We start from the raw sequence: 19,473 nt of genomic DNA, 5'->3' as shown, positions 1-19,473 counted from the left end.
AGTGCTGTTAGGAAGGGAGTTCCAGGATTTTGACCCAGCGACAGTGAAGGAATGGTGATACAGTTCCAAGTCAGGATGGTGTGTGACTTGGACAGGAACTTGCAGGTGGTGGCTCTCCCATGCATTTGCTGCCCTTGTCCTTCTAGTTGGTAGAGGTCGTGGGTTTGGAAGCTGCTGTCTAAGGAGCCTTGGTGTGTTGCTGCAGTGCATCTTGTAGATGGTACACACTGCTGGCACTGTGCGTCGGTGGTGGAGGGAGTGAATGTTTGTAGATGGGGTGCCAATCAAGTGGGCTGCTTTGTCCTGGATGGTGTTGAGCTTCTCGAGTGTTGTTGGAGCTGCACCCATCCAGGCAAGTGGAGAGTATCCCATCACACTCCTGACTCATGCCTTGTAGATGGTGGACAGGCTTTGGGGAGTCAGGAATGTGAATAAGTGTGAAGTTATCCACTTTGGTCGAAAAAACAGAAGACAGAGTATTTCTTAAATGGAGAGGGGTTGGGAAGTGTTGATGTTCAAAGAGATCTGGGTGTCTTTGGGGTCTGCACTGAGTGCTGCTGGAGGGCACAGAGTGTGAAGAAGGGAGGTTGGTAAGGAGGGGAACTATAAATTAAGAAAAAATAAGTTTATTTAACACAGTAAAGATGGAAGGACAGGTGATGTGTCGGCTGCAGTATGTGGGAGCTCATGGATGCCATGGCAATCCATGGCAACCACATCTGTATTAAGCATCTGTAGCTTGAGGAGCTTCACCGGAACTGCTGACACTGCGATGCATCAGGGAGGGGAAAAGTTACCTGGACACTTTGTTCCAGAAGGCAGTCACAGCCCTTTGGATAGGGTCATGTGTTTTGGTCAGGGACAGGAGGGAGCGACTGCCAGTCAGACAGGTCAGGGGATCGAGGAGGTGGGAGTGGAGCAGCCTCAGCACTTGCAATTAAGCAACATGTTTGAGGTTCTTTCAGCTTGCATGGGCAAGAGCGAGGGCTGACGCGTCAATCAGCAGATTGACCATGGCACCATGGTACAGGAAGCTGCTCGGAGGGGGGGCAGCAAAAAGGAAAGTAAAGTAGTGGTAGTAGGGGACAGTATAGTGAGGGGGATTGACAATATTCTCTACAGCAAAGAGCAAGAGTCCAGAAGGCTGTGTTGCCTGCCCGGTGCCAGGGTTCACGACATCTGCTCAGGTCTGCAGAGGAACTTAAAGTGGGAGGGGGAGGATCCAGTTGTCAGGGTCCATGTAGCTACCAACAACATAGGCAAGACAAAAAAAAAAAAGAGGTTCTGCAGAGTCAGTATGAGGAGCTAGGCACCAAATTAAGAAACAGAACCTCAAAAGGTAATAATCTCTGGATGATTACCTGAGCCACGTGCAAATTGGATTAGAGCAAACAAAATTAAAGAAGTGAATGACTGGCTCAAAGACTGGTGTGGTAGAATGGGTTCCAGTTTGTGGAGCACAGGCACCAGTACTGGGGAAGTGGGGGCTGTACCATTGGGACAGTCTACACCTGAACCTTGCTTGGACCAGTATTCTAGCAACCCACATAATGAGGGAAGAGGATTTTAAAGTAAACAATGGGGGCAAGGAATCAAATTTGGGAAGATGTGGTAAATCAAAGAGTAGAGACAAGGTAAGAGAGAAAGGTATTATTACGGGAAAAGATAAACGGACCGTGACAGGACGGAACAGTGAGTACAAATTTAAGAGTAAATCAGCAGACAAAACTAGAGGTTACAAAAATAATAAACGGACAAAACTAAAGGCATTGTATCTGAATGCATGCAGCATTCAAAACAAAACAGTTGAACTGACAGCGCAAATAGAAATAAATACATATGATCGGATAGTCATTACAGAGATATGGCTGCAGGATGACACAGATTGGGACCTGAATATTGAAGGGTACATGACATTTAGGAAGGACAGGAAGCTCGGAAAAGGTGGAGAGGTGGCTCTGTTAATTAATGATGGTATTAGCACATTAGAAAGGGATGACCAAAGTTCAGGAAACCAGGGTGTAGAAGCGGTTTGGATCGAGATGAGAACTGATTAAGCCAAGAAGTCATTTGTGGGAGTAGTGTACAGGCCCCCTAACAGTAACCACATGGTAAGACGGGGTGCTTGTCAGAAAGGTACGGCAATAATCATGGGGGATTTTAATCTACATATAGATTGGAAAAATCACATGGGCAAAGGTAGCCTAGATGAGGAGTTCATAGAACGTTTTCAGGATAGTTTCTTAGAACAGCACGTTCTGGAGCCAACCAGAGAGCACGCTATACTAGACCTGGGATTGTGCAAGGATTAATGACTTCAAAGTGAAGGCGCCCCTCGGCAGCAGCGATCATAATATGATTGAATTTTACATTCCAATGAGAAAGAAAAATTTCAAGGGGAGGACACACCATCTGTGGTTAACTAAAAAGTTAAAGATAGTATCAAACTTAAAGAAAAAGCATATAATTGTGCAAAGATGGGTGGCAGGTCAGAAGATTGGACAGAATATAAAAAGCAGCAAAGAACAACTAAAAGATCAATAAGGAGGAAGAATTAGAGTACGACAGAAAGCTGCAAGAAATATAAAACCAGATAGTAAGAGTTTCTATAGATATTTAAAAAAAGAAAAGATAACAAAGTGAGCATTGGCCCTCTAGAAAGTGAGTATGGGGAATTAATAATGGAAAATAGGGAGATGGCAGATGAATTGAACAGGTACTTTGCATCAGTCTTCACTGTAGAGGATACAAGTAACATCCCAGAAATAGCTGTAAACCAGGAAATGGAAGGGAGGGAGGAACTGAAGAAAGTTACTATCACGAGGGAAGTGGTACTGAGCAAATTGTTGGAGCTGTGGGCTGTCAAGTCCCCAGGTCCAGATGGAATTTATCCTAGGGTCCTACAAGAAGTAGCTAGTGAGATATCGTGTTGGTTTTAATTTTCCAAAATTCCCTAGATTTGGGGAAGGTTCCATTAGATTGGAAAATAGATTTAAAAAAGGGAGACAGAAAACAGGAAGCTCCAGGCCAGTAAGCTTGACATCGGTATAGGGAAAATGTTAGAAGCTGTTTATAAAGACATTATAGCAGGGCACTTAGAAAAATTTAAGGTAATCAGGCAGAGTCGACATGGTTTTGTGAAAGGGAAATCAATTTATTGGAGTTCTTTGAAGAAGTAACATGTGCTGTGGATAAAGGGGAACCGGTGGATGTACTGTACATAGATTTCCAGAAGGCATTTGATAAGGTGCCACATCAAAGGCTATTGTGGAAAATAAAAGCTCATGGTGTAGGGGGTAACATTTTGGCATGGATAGAAGATTGGTGAGCTAACGGGAAACAGAGAGTAGGCATAAATGGATAATTTTCTGGTTGGCAAGATGTAACGAGTGGTGTGCTGCAGGGATCAGTACTAAAGCCTTAACTTTTACAATTTATATAAATGACTTGGATGAAGGAACCAAAGGTATGGTTGCTAAATTTGCTGATAATATGAAGAGATAGGTAGGAAAGTAAGTTGTGAAGGAGGCTACAAAGGGAGATAGATGGGCTAAGTGAGTGGGAAAAGATCTGGCAAATGGAGTACAATGTGAGAAAATGTGAAATTGTCCATTTTGGCAGGAAGAGTAAAAAAAATCTAAATGATGAGATTGCAAGCTCTGAGATTCAGAGGGATCTGGTGTCCTAGTGTATGAATCGCAAAAGGTCAGTATACAGGTTCAGCAAGTAATTAGGAAAGCTAATAGAATATCATTTATTACAAGGGGAATTGAATATAAAGTTAGGGAGGTTGTGCTTCAGTTATACAGGGTATTGGTGAGACCACATCTGGAGTACTGTGTACAGTATTGGTCTCCTTATTTAAGTTAAGATGTAACTGCATTGGAAGCAGTTCAGAGAAAGTTTAATAGACTAATACCTGGAATGGGCGGGTTGTCTTATGAGGAAAGGTTGGACATGTTAAGCTTGCATCCGCTGGAGTTCAGAAGAGTAAGAGGCTACTTGATTGAAGCATATAAAGATCCTGAGGGGTCTTGACAACGTGGATGTGGAAAGGATGTTTCCTCTTGTGGGAGAATCTAGAACAAGGGATCACTGTTTAAAAATAAGGGGTCACCCATTTAAGACTGATGAGGAGAAATTTTTTTATTTAAAAAAAAAATTTATTTAGAGATACAGCTCTGAAACAGGCCCTTCGGCCCACCGAATCTGTGCCGACCAACAACCACCCATTTATACTCATCCTACATTAACCCCATATTACCCACCATTCTCCTACCACCTACCTGCACTAGGGGCAATTTACAACGGCCAATTTACCTATCAACCTGCAACTCTTTGGCTGTGGGAGGAAACCGGAGCACCTGGTGGAAACCCACGCAGACACAGGGAGAACTTGCAAACTCCGCACAGGTAGTACCCAGAACTGAACCCGGGTCACTGGAGCTGTGAGGCTGCAGTGCTAACCACTGCGCCACCGTGCCGTCCAGACGGCCACAAGTCTTTGGAACTCTCTTCCTCAAAAGGCGGTGGAAGCAGAGTCTTTGAATATTTTGAAGGCAGGGGTAGGTAGCTTCTTGATAAGCAAGGGGTGAAAGGTTATTGGGAGTAGGCGGGAATGTGGAGTTGAGGTTACAATCAGATCAGCCATGACCTTATTGAATGGCGGAGTGGCCAACTCCTGCTCCTAATTCGTATGTTCATATGTTCATGAGTCACTAAAAGCTAGCATCCATGTGCGGCAAGCAATCAGGAAGGCAAATTGTATGTTGGCCTTCATTGCAAGGGGTTTTGATTGCAGGAGTAAACAAGTCTTGCTGTACTTGTATAGAGCCTTGGTGAGACCACACCTGGAGTACTGTGTATAGTTTTGGTTTCCTCATCTAAGAAAAAATATACTTGCCGTAGAGGAAGTGCAATGGAGGTTCACCAGACTAATCCCTGGGATGCCAGGACTGTCTTATGAGGAGAGATTGAGGAAACTGGGCCTGTATTCTCTCGAGTTTCGAAGAATGAGAGGTGATCGCATTGAAACTTAGAAAATGCTTACAGGGTGTGACAGGGTAGATGTAGATAAGATTTTTCCCCTGGCTGGTGAGTCTAGAACCAGGAGACAGTCTCAGAATAAGGGGTAGGCCATTTAAGACTGAGATGAGAAGGAATTTCTTCACTTAGAGGCTGATGAATCTTTCAAATTCTCTATTCCAGAGGGCTGTGGAAGCTCAATCATTAAGCATGTTCAAGACAGAAATCAATAGATATCTTGATGCTTATGACATTAAGGGATAACGCAGGAAAGTGACATTGAGGTAGATGATCAGCCATGATCTAATTGAATGGCGGAGCAGGCTCGACCGGCTGAATGGCATACTCCTGCTCCTACGTTCCTAGGCCATACGGCCAATATGCCATTTGCTTTCCAAATTGCTTGCTGCATCAGCATGCTGACTTTTTGTGTTCCCTGTATGAGTACATCCAAGACTCTCTGAACATCAACATTTACAAGTTTCACACTTTTTAAAATATATTCTGCTTTTCTATTCTTACGAACAAAGTGAATAACCTCAAACTTCCCCGCATTATACTCCATCTGTCACTTTGCTGCCCATTTGCTTAACCTGTCTACATGGCTTTGCAGTTTTTTCATGTGCTCCTCACAGCTTGCAAACTTCGATACACTACTTTGTCCCTTCATCTAAGTCATTAATGTAGATTACAAATAGCTAAATCCCCAGCACTGATCCTTGCAGCACTCCACTATTCACTGCCCACAAACTTTAAAATGGCCATTCATCCCTACTCTCTGCTCCCTGCCTGTTAACCAATCCTCTATCCATGCTAATATATTACCTCCAACTCCATGCACCTTTATCTTGCACATTAACCTTTTGTGTGGCACCTCACTGAATGCCTTTTGGAAATCCAAGTATACTACATCTACTGGTTCCCCTTTATCTACCCTACAAGTTACATTCTCAAAAAACACTAAATAATTTGTCAAACATGATTTTCCTTTCGTAAAACCATGCTAGCTTGTTCTAATCATGCTATGCTTTTCTAAGTGCATTCTAAGTTCTAAGTGTTAATACTTCCGGAATAATAGATTCCAACATTTTCCTGATGACTGATGTCAGGCTAACTGGCCTTTAGTTCCCTTTTTTTCCCCCCTCTCCCTCCTTTCTTAAATAGCATTGTGACATTTGCCAACTTCCAATCTGCTGGGACCACTGCAGAATCTCAGGAATTTTGGAAAATCATAGCCAGCACATCCACTATCTCTGCAGCCATCTTTTTTAGAACCCGAGGATGTAGGCCCTTGAATTTCTCCAGTACTTTTTCTCTGCTATCAATTACCTTAATTTCCTTATTCTTATTAGACCCTAGACTATTTCTGGTATGTAACATGAGTCTTCTACTCTGAAGACAGACAGAAAGTATTTGTTCAATGTCTCTGCCATTTTCTCATTCCCCATGATAATTTCACCTGTCTCTGTTCCTAAGGGACCAATGTTTACTTCAGCTACTCTCTTCCTTTTTATAGGCTTGTAAAAGCTCTTACAATCTGTTTTGCATTCCTAGCTAGTTTACACTCATTCTATTTTTTTCCCTTTTTAATTAACTTTTTCGTGGCCCTTCATTGGTTTCTGAAATACTCCCAATCTGCATACTTACCACTATTCTTTACAACGCAAGCCTCTTCTTTTAATCTAATACTGTCCTTAACCTCCTTAGTAAGCCATGGATGGATCCTTCTTACTGAGTTTCTGTTTTTCAACAGAATGTATTTTTGTTGAACATTTACCCAATCAATCTTAGCCAACTCTCCCCTCATACCTACGTAATTGGCTTTAAGTTTAAGATTCTTGTTTGAGATTGGAATATGTAATTTGCAAACAATGTGGAATTCAATTGTATTGTGATCACTATTTGTCAGTGGATCTTTTCCTATGACATTACTAATTAACCCTACCTCATTGCACAATACTAAAAATGCTTTAACCCTAGTTGGTTCCACAATATATTGCTCCAGGAAACTGTCATAAAAGCATTCCACAAACTCATCTTTCAGACTAAAGGCCGGCTCGGGTCTGCAAAAAAAAAAAAAACCCCGGCAGAACCACATCCGACCCGAGCCCGACCCGGCCCGAGTCCTTCCATTTTTTCCCATGCTCGGCCGTCAATTAACTAACTTCCGTTTTTCATTTTGTTGCTGATCTGCACAAGCTTAAAATAACTGTTTAAAAAAAACATTTTTCTATTCCAAAAATTAAATTAACATTGGAGCCACTTACCTGTGATTGAGCGTGTCCGACCCGGCCCAATCCGAGCCCGAATGCCAGACCTGGAAGTGCAAGCTGACTAGACCCGAACCGGACACGTCGTCGCGTCCCACTGGGTTTGGGTCGGATAGCAGGCATTTATTTCAGACCACCTTTGCCAATTTGATTGGTTCAGTCTATATGAAAATTCATTGCCTGTGTTACAAGCTCCAATAATTTCTTGTTTAATGCTCTGTCCAACAGTATAACTATTGTTAGGGGGCCTATAAAATTACTCCCACCAGTGTTTTCTGACCCTTGTTATTTCTAATCTCCACCCATACTGGATCTACTTTCTGATTTTCTGAACCAAGATCCTTTCTCACTAATGTCCTTATGTCATCCTTTATCAGGGCTACCCCTCCTCCTTTTCCATTCTGCCTGTCTTTACAAAATATTTGGTAACCTGGAATATTTAATTCCCAACCTTGGTCACCTAGCAACCATTTCTCTGTACTGGCAATTAGATCTAAACCATTTATCTATTCATGCCACTAGTTCATCTATTTTATTGCAGATGCTCCATGAATTCAGCTAAAGTGACTTCAATTTTATTTTTTTAAACTACTATTCCCTGCATGGACCTGACTCTCTGATGCACTATTAGCATTAAACTCCGTTCATTCCTGTCCCACTCAGCTTGTCTTTATGCACATTAATATACTTTTCTATTGCCTCAACTTTTATCTTTGGATTTCTAAATCTCCCTTCACCCAAATCCTCCTTCCCCTCTGTTAGTTTTAAGCCATTTTCCCTACTCTGACCTGTTGGACAAGTGCAAGGGCTGAGGCTCCTCCATTGCTACCTCTGGGTCCCCATACCTGCCTCACTCGCAGTCCCAGACCGCGGACCAAATCAGAAGTACCTCAGGAGTGTGACTGCCTCTTGGAACAAAATGTCCAGGTAAATTTCCCCCTCCCTGATGCATTGCAGAGTCCGAAGCTCAAACTCCAGCTCATCAACTCTGAGCCGAAGTTCCTCGAGCTGCAGGCACTTACTGATGTGGTTGCTGTGGATCACACATCACCTGTATTTTATTTAACTAATTAGATTTCAAGTTTAGAAATATCACTCATCTGTTATCTGTAGTTCTATTAAGTAGTTTAACCAGTTAAGCTATAAATTTAATGCAGTACCTATATCTCCCCAGTACTGGTCTAATCTACTGCCCCCATTTAGAGGTATAAAATCTTAAATTCACCAATCACCTACCTGTGCACCTAATTAATGCCTATGAACACTCACCAAGCAGAAAAAATAAGATACAAAAAGCAGCACCTCCTTCCTATACCAACAACTTTTATTCAGAGAAAGTGAGTGGAGTGAGGGTGTATGGCGTTGAGCATGGATCTCAGGATGTGGTGAGAACAGTGGTTCGAGGAATGCTGAATGTCTAGAAGATGTCTGTGATCGTGGATAGATTCAAAACGCGAAGGGTGCTATTTCAGTTGGAATCCACATGAAATAAGTTGGAACCGGAGACAGTTGCTAATGAAGGAGATGTGGCTGTGACAGAAAGTTTTCATAGATAGCTGATCAATTTTGATTTAATTCTCCACCTTCCTCCCACTCTGGCCTCTCTGTCCTCGGCCTCCTACAGCGTTCCAACGAAGTTTAATGCAAACTCAACAAATAGCACCTTATCTTTTGACAGGGCATATTACAGCTGTCTGGACTCAATATTGAGTTCAACAATTTTAGATCATAACTTCTGCCCCCATTTTGTTTCAATTTTCTTTGCCCTCTCATTTCCTTGACTTTTCATTCGGACAGCAGCTATTCAGGATCCTGTCATTCATACCTCCTCTAAACACATCTTCTGTTTCTTTACTTGTCCCATTACCACTCCCTTTGGCCTTGCACCATGAAACCTTTTATCATGTAATCTCTCCCGTCCTCCACCCTATCACAGGCCTTCCTTTAGTTCTTCTCCCCAACCTGCCCCTTTCACTCATTCAAAACCTATTACATTTTTAACTTTTTCCAGTTATGATGAAAGGCCACAGACCTGAAACATTAACTCCCTCTTCACAGATGTTTCCAGACCTAAGTATTTCCAGAATTTTCTGTTTTAATTTCAGATTTCCAGCATATGCAGTATTTTGCTTTTGCACCAGGGCTAACGACACTGCTCTTCTTAGAAATAGTCCCATGGATGCTTTTACGTCCACCTGAGAGGGCAGATGAGTCCTCAGTTTAACATCTCATCCAAAAGATAGCATTTTTTTTTCTTTCTTTAAACATAGGATTACATAAGATATATAGCACAGAAACAGATCATTTGGCCTAACCAGTCCATAACCCCGATAACATTTCACCCCCTCGCTTATCAAGAATTTATCTACCTCTGCCTTAAACATATTTAAAGACTGCTTCCACCACCTTTTGAGGAAGAGAGCTTCAAAGACTGAATGACCAGGATTTTACGGTAGGCGGACAGGTGCCAGCCAATGACTGAAAAGTCGGTGGCAAACCTGCGTCTGCCGCGCCCGGAGATCCGACCCTTATTTTGCGGGTCCCCAGGCTTCAACCGGCAAGAGGCGGGACTTCCACCCGCTTGAGGTAGGAAGTGCCGCCTAATAGAGCTGCCGGCCAACCAGTGGGCTGGCAGCTCTTAGTCCCAGCAGCGCCACCAGGAGCGGTAGCCACTGCTGGGACTGCAGCCCATAATGAAGATAGTGAGGTTAGTAAATTTTGGGTGCCTCGCCGGGGGCAATCAGTTGGTGTGTGAAGGGGGCGTGTTGGGTCTGCGGGGTGGTTGGGGTAGCACAGGTTGCCCGATCATGAGGGCCACCCTGGGACGCTTGAAAGCCACCTGGTTTTGCCAGGCAGCTTCTTCGGTACTCGACCAGCCACATGTAAAATCTGTGTGGAGGCGGGCGAAGGCCATTAAATGGTTATTTAAGGGCCTTGATTGGCCTCGGGTGTGCAGGCTGTTTTTCACCCCTGCCACCCTTCGTAAAGTGGCAGCGGCGGTGGGCGCAGGGTAAATAAGTAAGTGTGGGACCCTTAGAGGATGAGACTGGGGAATTAATAACGGGGAACAGGGAAATGGCAGATAATTTAAACCAATATTTTGCATCGATCTTCACAGTGGAGGACACTATAAACATCCTGTAAATAATAGATGAGCAAGGTGTAAATGGGAGGGAGGAACTTGTAACAATCTCTATCACGAGGGAAAAGGTGCTGGACAAACTGATGGGACTAAAGGCAGACAAGTCACCAGGACCTGATGGCCTGCATCCAAGGGTTTTAAAAGAAATGGCTGCAGAGATAGTGGAGGCATTGGTCATAATATACCAAAACTCACTGGATTCTGGTAGGGTACAAGCGGATTGGAAAACCGCTAATATGACACCCCTATTCAAGAAAGGAGGGAGACAGAAAGCAGGAAACAAGACCAGTTAGCTTAACATCGGTCATTGGGAAAATGCTAGAGTCCATTATTAAGGAACAAATAGCAGGACATTTAGAAAAACATAATGCAATCAAACAGAGCCAACATGGTTTTATGAAAGAGAAATTATGTTTGACAAATTTGTTACAGTTCTTTGACGATATAACAAGCAGAGTGGATAAAGGGGAACTGGTAGATGTAGCGTATTTGGGTTTTCAGAAGGCGTTCGAAAAGGTGCCACATAAAAGGTTATTGCACAAAATAAGAGCTCAGGGTATTGGGGGTAATGTGTTGGCATGGATTGAGGATTGGCTAACACACAGAAGGCAGAGGGTCAGGATCAATGGGTCTTTTTCAGGTTGGAAAGCTGTAACTAGTGAGGTGCCACAAGGATCGGTCTTAGGGCCTCAGCTATTTACTATCTATATTAATGATTTGGAGGAAGGGACAGAGTGTAGTGTATTGAAATGTGATGATACAAAAATAGGTGGAAAGGCATGTTGTGATGAGGACACAAAGAATCTGCAAAGGGTTATAGATAGGTTAAGTGAGTGGACAAAAACTTGGCAGATGGAGTTCAATGTGAGAAAGTGTGAGGCCATCTACTTTGGTAGGAAGAATAAAAAGGCAAATGATTATTTAGATGGAGAAAGACTACAAAATACTGCAGTACAGAGGGATCTGGGTGTTCTTATACATGAAACACAAAAGGTTAGCATGCAGGTGCAGCACGTAATTAGGAAGGCAAATGGAATTTTGGCCTTTATTGCTAGGGGGTTAGAGTTTAGAAATAGGGAATTCTTGTTTACAACTGTACAGCATGTTGGTGAGGCCACACCTGGAGTACTGTGGACAGTTTCGGTGCCCGTATTTAAGGAAGGGTATACTAGCATTGGAGGCAGTTCAGAAAAGGTTCACTAGGCTGATTCCTGGGATGAAGGGGTTGTCTTATCAAGAACGGCTAAACAGGTTAAGCCTTTATTCATTGGAGTTTAGAAGAATGAGACATGATCTTATTGAAACATATAAGATTCTGAGGGGGTTTGACAGGGTAGATGTTGAGAATATGTTTCCATTGGTGGGGGAATCATGAACTAGGGGACATAGTTACAGAATAAGGGGGCACACATTTAAAACTGAGATGTGAAGGAATTTCTTCTCTCAGAGGGTGGTGAATCTCTGGAATTCTCTACCTCAGTTGTGGAGGCTAGGTCACTAAATGGATTGAAGGAGGAGGTAGATAGATTTTTGAAATCTCGGGGAGTCGAGCGTTACGCGGAGCAGGCCCGAAAGAGGAGTTGAGGACTGGGACACATCAGCCATGATCTTATTGAATGGCGGGGCAGGCTAGTGGGGCTGAATAGCCTACTCCTGCTCCTATTTCTTATATTTGTTCTTTCCACATCCACCCTGTCATGACCCCTCAGAATCTTATCTGTTTCAATCAAGTTGCCTCTAACTCTTCTAAACCCCAGCGGATATAAGCTAAGCCTGTCCAACCTTTTCTCACAAGACAACCTGCTCATTCCAGGTATTAGTCTATTAAACGTTCTCTGAACGGCTTCCAATGCATTTACATCCTCCCTTCAATGAAGAAACCAATACTGTACACAGTACTCCAGATGTGGTCTCACCAATGCCCTGTATAACTGAAGCATATCATCCCTACTCGTGTATTCAATTTCCCTCGCAATAACGATAACATTCTATTAGCTTTCCTAACTACTTGCTGTACCTGTATACTAACCTTTTGCGATTCATGCACTAGGACACCCAGATCCTTCTGCATCTCAGAGCTCTGCTATATCTCACCATTTAGATAATATGCCTTTTTTCATTCCTCCTGCTACATTGACAATTTCACATTTTCCCCACATTATACTCCATTTGCCAGATCTTTTGCCCACTCACTTCACCCATCTATCTCCCTTTGTAGCCTTATGTCCTCTTCATAAATTTACTTTCCTACCTATCTTTGTGCCATCAGCAAATTGAGCAACCATACCTTTGGTGCTTCATCAAAATCATTTATATAAATTGTAAAAAGTTAAGGCCCCAGTGCTGATCCCCGTGGCACACCACTCGTTACATCTTGCCAAGCAGAAAATTATCCATTTATGTCTACTCTGTTTCCTGTTAGCTCACCAATCTTCCATCCATGCCAATGTGTTACCCCCTACACCAGCAGCTTTCGTTTTCCGCAATAACCTTTGATGTGGCACCTCATCAACTGCCTTCTGGAAATCTAAGTACAGTACATCCACCAGTTCCCCTTTATCCACAGCACATGTTCCTTCTTCAAAGAACTCCAATAAATTGGTTAAACATGGATTCCCTTTCACAAAACCATATTGACTCTGCCTGATTACCTTGAATTTTTCTAAGTGCCCTGCTATAATGTCTTTAATAATAGCTTCAAACATTTTTAATATTAAGCTAACTGGCCTGTCGTTTCCTGCTTTCTGTCTCCCTCCCTTTTTGAATAAAAGGTGTTACATTCAGTATTTTCCAACCTAATAGAACCTTCCCCAAATCTAGGGAATTTTGGAAAATTAAAACCAATACATCAAATATCTCACTAGCCACTTCTTTTAAGACCCTAGGATGAAGTCCAACAGGACTCGGGGACTTGACAGCCCGCAGCTCCAACCATTTACTCAGTACCACTTCACTGGTGATTATAATTTAACTTGAGTTCCTCCCTCCTATCCATTTCCTGATTTACAGCTATTTCTGGGATGTTACTTGTATCCTCTATAGTGAAGAGCGATGCAAAATACCTGTTCAATTCATCTGCCATCTCCTTATTTTCCATGATTAATTCCCCAGACTCACTTTCTAGAGGATCAACGCTTACTTTGTTATCTTTTCTTTTTAAAATATCTATAGAAACTCTTACTGTCTGTTTTTATATTTCTAGCCAGCTTTCTCTCATACTTAATTTTTCCCTCATCAATCTTTGTCATTCTTTGCTGTTTTTTATATTCTGTCCAATCATCTGACCTGATCTTTACACAATTATATGCTTTTTCTTTAAGTTTGATACTATCTTTAACTTTTTTAGTTAACCACGGATAGTGGGTCCTCCCCTTGGAATTTTTCTCTCTCGTTGGAATATATCTATTCAGTGTATTCTGAAATATCCCTTTAAATGTCTGCCACTGCATCCGTATTGACCTATCCCTTAACCTAATTTGCCAGTTCACTTCAGCTCACATTGCTTTCATTAAACTAGTCTTAGACCCACTCTTCTCTCCCTCAAACTGAATGTAAAATTCAATCATATTATGATTGCTGCTCCCTTGGGGCGCTGTCACTATGAGGTCATTAATTAATCTTATCTTGTTGCACAATACCAATTCTAGTATAGTCATCTCTCTGGTTGGCTCCAGAATATGCTGTTCTAAGAAACTATCATGAAAACATTCCATGAACTCCTCATCTAGGCTGCCTTTGTCCATCCAGTTCTTCCAGTCTATATGTAGATTAAAATCCCCTATGTTTATCGCCATACCTTTCTGACAAGCTCCCACTATTTCTTCCTTTATACTCTGTCCTACTGTGTGGTTACTGTTAGTGGGCCTGTACACCACTCCCACAAATGACTTCTTGCCTTTATCATTTCTCATCTCTACCCAGATCACTTCTACATCCTGGTTTCCTGAACTTAGGTCATCTCTCCCTATTGCGCTAATTTCTTTGCTTTCTTTCTTTGGCCTCCTTGTCTCGAGAGGCAATGTGTAAGCGCCTAGAGGTGGTCAGTGGTTTGTGGAGCAGCGCCTGGAGTGGCTATAAAGGCCAATTCTAGAGTGACAGACTCTTCCACAAGTGCTGCAGATAAATTGGTTGTCGGGGCTGTTCCACAGTTCGCTCTCTCCTTGTACCTCTGTCTTTTTACCTTCCAACTGCTAAGTCTCTTCGACTCGCCACTCTTTAGTCCCGCCTTTATGGCTGTCTGCCAGCTCTGCCGATCACTGGCAACTGACTCCCACGACTTGTGATCAATGTCACAGGACTTCATGTTGCGTTTGCAGACGTCTTTAAAGCAGAGACATGGACAGCCGGTGGGTCGGATACCAATGACGAGCTTGCTGTACAATGCGTCCTTGGGGATCTTGCCATCTTCCATGCGGTTCATATGGCCAAGCCATCTCAAGCGCCGCTAGCTCAGTAGGGTGTATATGCTGGGGATGTTGGCTGCCTCGAGGACTTCTGCGTTGGAGATACGGTCCTGCTACCTGATGCCAAGGATTCTCCGGAGGCAGCGAAGATGGAATGAGTTGAGACGTCGTTCTTGGCTGACACAGGTTGTCTAGGCCTCGCTGCCATAGAGCAAGGTACTGAGGACACAGGCTTGAAACACTCGGACTTTTGTGTTCTGTGCTGGTGCGCCATTTTCCCACACCCTCTTGGCCAGTCTGGACATAGCAGCGGACGCCTTTCCCATGCGCTTGTTGATTTCTGCATTGAGAGACAGGTTACTGGTGATAGTCGAGTCCAGGTAGGTGAACTCTTGAACCACTTCCAGAGCGTGGTCGCCGATATTGATGGATGGAGAATTTCTGACAGCCTGTCCCATGATGTTCGTTTTCTTGAGGCTGATGGTTAGGCCAAATTTGTTGCAGGCAGCCGCAATCCTGTCGATGAGTCTCTGCAGACACTCTTCTGTGCGGGATGTTAATGCAGCAGCGTCAGCAAAGAGGAGTTCCCTGATGAGGACTTTCCCTACTTTGGTCTTCGCTCCAAGACGGGCAAGGTTGAACAACCTGCCCCCTGATCTTGTGTGGAGGAAAATTCCTTCTTCTGAAGACTTGAACACATGTGAGAGCAGCAATGAGAAGAAGATACCAAACAGTGTTGGGGTGGGAACACAGCCCTGTTTCACGCCACTCAGAATAGGAAAGGGGTCTGATGAGGCACCGCAATGCTGAATTGTGCCTTTCATATGGTCATGGAATGAGGTGATGATACTTAGTAGCTTTGGTGGACATCCGATCTTGGCTAGTAGTCTGAAGAGACCACGTCTGCTGACGAGGTCAAAGGCTTTGGTGAGCTAATTGCGCTAATACTATTAATTAACAGAGCCACCCCTCCACCTTTTCCTAACTGTCATGTTACATTCAATATTCAGGTCCCAATCTATGTCATCCTGCAGCCATGTCTCTGTAATGACTAGCAGATTGTACTTATTTGTTTCTATTTACGATATCAGTTCATCTGTTTTGTTTCGAATGCTACGTACATTCAGATATAGAGCCTTTAGTTTTGTCCTTGTCTATGCTTGTCTAGCTTCCCCTTAAATGGATCTATACTACTCACTTCAACCAGTCCCTGTGGTAGCAAGTTCCACATTCTCAACACTCTTCAGATAAAGCAGTTTCTTCTGAATTCCCTATTGGATGTCTTGGTGACTATCTTACGACAGGGCTGCACTCTCTCAGTACTGCAGTGGAGCGCCAACCTTGAGTACTGTGCTCAAGTGCTGGACTTCAACCAACAACCTTCTGACTCAGATAAAAGAGTATTACCAATTGAGCCAGGGCTGACACCCTCGCAACTATCTTAAGCTGAGAACAGTTCGCACCCTTGGTGTTATGTCTGACCCAGAGATGAGTTCCGACCATATATCCATTCCATTATCTACTTCCACCTCTCTAACATCACTCGACTGAGCCTATTGCAGGTCATTTGCTGCTGAAATCCTGATCTATGCCTTTGTTTCCTCTAGACTTGACTACCTCAATGCTCTCCTAGCCAACCACCCATTTTCCACATGACAAACATGCTCAGAACTCAACTCACTCCAAATCTTATTCACCCATCATTCTCGAGCTTGCTTACCTTTACTGGCTCCTGACCCAAAACTACCTCAAAGTTAAAATTCTCTTCCTCGTTTTCAATGCCATCCATGGCCTTGCCCCTCCCCATTTCTGTAGTCACCCCAGCCCTACAAGCCTTTGAAATCTCTGCGCTCTTCCAAATCTGGCCTCTTGCATATCCCTAATAATAATTGCTCCACCAATGGCAGCCATGCCTTCAGTTTCTCAAACCTCAAGCTCTGGTATTCCCTCCTTAAATCTCTTGGCCTCTAATTCTCTCTCTTTAAAATGCTCATTAAAACCAACCTCTTTGATCAATCTTTTGGTCATTTTCTGATATCTCCTCCTGTGGCTCGGTTTATTGATGTCACTCTTAGTAAAATGTCCCAAGGTTCTTAACAAGTTAACTGTGCTATATAAATGCAAGTTGTTTTAAATTATAGGTTTCAAGGACTACTGCCTCAATATGTTGGATGCATTAATTTTTGTGGTTATATTTTCAAAAATAACCAAGATTTCTGGTGGAAGGAATAAAGATCTTTATTTAATTGCTGGCAATAGCTTGTTTGTCCCACTTTTCCTCTGCCTCAGCCAAGTTGCCATGGATGTGGACACTGCATGGCTTTAAACTGTCAATAACTTTACTACTTATAGTATTTTTTCACACTTATGAATGTTCAGTTATTAGTTGATATCCCATTTATGATAGCTGCAGTTGATGGAGGAGGTGGGGTGTTTATCGGCAGCAATTAATAGTTAAAACATTTTAGTTCATCATTTTCTGATCAAAATTTACTTATACAGGCCATAACGTATAGTTCTTTACGTTACAGCACCCTGCACCACCACCACCGCCGCCACCTCTCCTCAAACCACACCCACCCCGGGTTCCAATACTTAGAGATTGTTACAAAGGTAAACAACATGCAGAAATAATGAATACATGTGAACATTCTAACCTGCAGATCCAAATAGAGAAAAACAAATTATTCATGGATTCTAGAATCGTGCTCAGCATTCCAAGATGAAAGGAACGTTCATAATAATTAATGGGGAAAAAACTGAGGAATTTACTTAAATCAATTTAAATGGAAATGAAATCCCAGTGGCAACTAGAATTTTAAAATCTCTTAATTCTAACCAAAGTAAGTAAAATTTTAACACAGGTACTATGATATTCTAACACTGTAGTCTTTCCCAAAGGATTGTAGCCTCCAACTGCCAAGATGGTGGTCATGCAGATTTGTCTCTTCCTCTGTTATTAAACATAGGGAACTTTTTAGATCTAATGTTTCAGCATTGTAGGGAAGTTAAAGCATTAACCAACAGAACAGAGAACTGCAAAATTGGAGAATACAGGAGAACACATCAGATGCAATAGGGAAGAATAAGATGACAGCAATAATTTGTGACACTGCTCTTATAAATTAACAAGAAGTGTAAAGCTTATGAACTTGTTATTTTAATAAAACGACCAATAAAATTACCCAATTTGACAGGTTTGCTGCTGAAGCACGCAATAGTCCTCCATCGCCTGTTAATTATTTCCGTGCACTATTTATGTGCCTCCCATTTACCTTAGTTTCATACATATAAAAATGTGCCCGACGTTATGTTTAATACAACATCCTACAAAAGGAGTACAGGTTAACCATTTCACTGGCACAACCTACACTTTGGTCTGAATTGCATTCCAGTAAGCCTTCATACTTTAAGCCAAGAAAATGCAATAGTCAATTGTGAATTAGCAATTATTTTATAGTACTAAAAAATAACCAGAGCCTTCCCAATAACTCAATCAGTAAATGCACCACATGATGTGGTGCTGATCCCCAGCATCTTCCTTAGTCTCCGATGAGCTAGTTGATGTCAGCAAGGATCACATCTGGAACACTACATTTGGCCTTAAAATCCTGGTCTGAAAATATGATCATGTGATGGAATGCAGCACTTCCTGTCCACTGCACAGTTACGGGCCATGCCATGACAAAATTGGCCAGACATTTAACTGGACCAACCACATAAATACTATAGCTACAAGAGCAAGTCAGAAGCTGTGGCGAGGAACTCACCTCCCGACTCCCCAAAGCCATTCCACCATCTACAAAGCACAAGTCAGGAGCGTGATAGAATACTATCATCTTGCCTGGACAAGTGCAGATACAGCAACACTCAAGAAGCTCAACATCATCCAGGACAAAGCAGTCCATTTGATCGAAACCCCATCCACCACCTTAAATATTCGCTGCCTTCACTAGAAACACACCGTGGCTGCATTGTGCATCATCTACAAGATGCAGCGACTCGCCAAGGTTTCTTCCACGGCACCTTCCAAGCTCATTCACCTCTACCACCTAGATGAACAAGCGCAGCAAACAGCTGGGAACACATCACCTGCAAGTTCCCCTCCAAGTCACACACCATCTAGATTTGGAAATATTTTGCCATTCCTTCATCATCACTGGATCAAAATCCTGGAACTCCCTACCTAACAGCACCTACTACACAAACTGCAGTGGTTCAAGGTAGTGGCTCACTGCCACCTTAAGGGCAATTAAGCATTGGCAATAAATGCTGGCCTTGCCAGCACCAGCCACATCCCATGAACGAATAAAGAGAAGATGCAGAACTACCCACTCCCATCAGGGCACCCAGCTCTTCTCTAAAGAGGTAGAGACCCAATATAAATGGGTCACAATTGGTTTTGACATCAGATATACATTTTTATGAGGTAGAGGGAGATGAAGACAAAGTACCACCAGCCAAGATTCTACTCCTGATAATACCTTCAACACTCCTGCAAGAAAATGTACATTTCTGGCCCTGGTTGAGAGTATTATTGGGCATGGAAGATGCAGCTAGTTAAATATCCTGCCAACGCTCACTGTCCAGATTCCTCTGGAAATCTCGACCTAGATACTGCAGTACTAATGCC

At 42.8% G+C, this 19,473-nt stretch overlaps 1 protein-coding gene across 3 annotated transcripts in view; it reads right to left on the bottom strand.

Annotated features, from left to right (window-relative positions):
• The window catches only part of fbxl2 (F-box and leucine-rich repeat protein 2), a 305,824-nt gene that overhangs the window by 273,987 nt on the left and 12,364 nt on the right, over nt 1-19,473 (bottom strand). The gene's annotated exons all lie outside the window — the stretch shown is intronic.

Source organism: Heterodontus francisci, chromosome 5 (genome assembly GCF_036365525.1).
Source record: "Heterodontus francisci isolate sHetFra1 chromosome 5, sHetFra1.hap1, whole genome shotgun sequence".
NCBI lineage: Eukaryota > Metazoa > Chordata > Chondrichthyes > Heterodontiformes > Heterodontidae > Heterodontus > Heterodontus francisci.
This window is presented reverse-complemented; position numbering and strand designations above follow the sequence as displayed.